Source organism: Arachis ipaensis, chromosome B7 (genome assembly GCF_059453495.1).
Source record: "Arachis ipaensis isolate K30076 ecotype BB chromosome B7, ASM5945349v1, whole genome shotgun sequence".
Lineage (NCBI taxonomy): Eukaryota > Viridiplantae > Streptophyta > Magnoliopsida > Fabales > Fabaceae > Arachis > Arachis ipaensis.
The window spans coordinates 38560586-38562101 of NC_142442.1; the positions used below are offsets into that span (position 1 = coordinate 38560586).

Consider the following 1516-nt stretch of genomic DNA (forward strand, 5'->3'; position numbering starts at 1 on the left):
TCGAAATTTAACTGTAAATTTTATTTTTTATTTTTCGATTTTTCTCACCTCTCTTCTCCTTCTATTTATTTATTCATCTAGTAACACTTCTCTTCCATCCAAAAATTCGAACCCTATCTCCCTCTCTGTGTTCGAGTTTTTCCTCTTCTCTTCCTTACATTACATTCTTTTCTTCTTCTACTCACATAAAGGAATCTCTATACTATGACATAGATGATTCCATATTTTCTTTGGTGTTCCCTTCTTTTTCATATGAGCAAGAGCAAGGACAAGAACATTCTTGTTGAAGCAGATCCTGAACCTGAAAGGACTCTAAAAAGGAAACTAAGAGAAGCTAAAATACAACAATCCAGAGACAACCTTACAGGAATTTTCGAAAAAAAAGAAGACATGGCAGCCAAAAATAATAATAATGCAAGGAGGATGCTTGGTGATTATACTACACCTACTTCCAAGTTTGATGGAAGAAGCATCTCAATCCCTACCATTGGAGCAAACAATTTTGAGCTAAAACCTCAATTAGTTGCTCTAATGCAACAGAACTGTAAATTTTATGGACTTCTATCAGAAGATCCCTACTAGTTTTTAACTGAGTTCCTGCAGATCTATGAGACTGTTAAGACTAATGGAGTAGATCCAGAAGTCTACAGGCTCATGCTTTTCCCTTTTGCTGTAAGAGACAGAGCTAGAACATGGTTAGACTCACAACCTAAAGATAGCCTGAACTCTTGGGATAAGCTGGTCACGGCCTTCTTGGCTAAGTTCTTTCCTCCTCAAAAGCTAAGCAAGCTTAGAGTGGATGTTCAGACCTTCAAGCAAAAAGATGGTAAATCCCTCTATGAAGCTTGGGAAAGATACAAGCAGATGACCAAAAGGTGTCCTCCTGACATGCTTTCAGAATGGACCATTCTGGATATCTTCTATTATGGTCTGTCTGAGTTCTCCAAGATGTCACTGGACCATTCTGCAGGTAGATCCATTCACCTAAAGAAAACACCTGCAGAAGCTCAAGAACTTATTAACATGGTTACAAATAATCAATTCATGTATACTTCTGAGAGAAATTTTGTGAATAATGGGACACCTCAGAAGAAGGGAGTTCTTGATTTTGATACTCTGAATGCCATATTGGCTCAGAATAAAATATTCACTCAGCAAGTCAATATGATCTCTCAAAGTTTGAATGGATTGAAGGAATCATCCAACAGTACTCAAGAGGCATCTTCTGAGGAAGAAGCTTATGATCCTGAGAACCCTGCAATAGCAGAGGTGAATTACATGGGTGAACCTTATGGAAACACCTATAATCCCTCATGGAGAAATCATCTAAATCTCTCATGGAAGGATCAACAAAAGCCTCAACAAGGCTTTAATAATGGTGGAAGAAACAGGTTTAGCAATAGCAAGCCTTTTCCATCATCTTCTCAGCAACAGACAGAGAACTCTGAACAAAATACCTCTAATTTAGCAAACTTAGTCTCTGATATGTCCAAGGCCACTCTAAGTTTCATGAGTG

General features: G+C 37.9%; 1 non-coding gene across 1 annotated transcript; it reads right to left on the reverse strand.

Moving 5' to 3' along the window:
- Positions 1–786: 786 nt before the first annotated feature.
- On the reverse strand, positions 787–894 carry LOC148550889 (small nucleolar RNA R71). The gene has a single exon (XR_015893760.1). It is a non-coding gene; the product is annotated as a small nucleolar RNA R71 (small nucleolar RNA).
- Positions 895–1516: the final 622 nt, after the last annotated feature.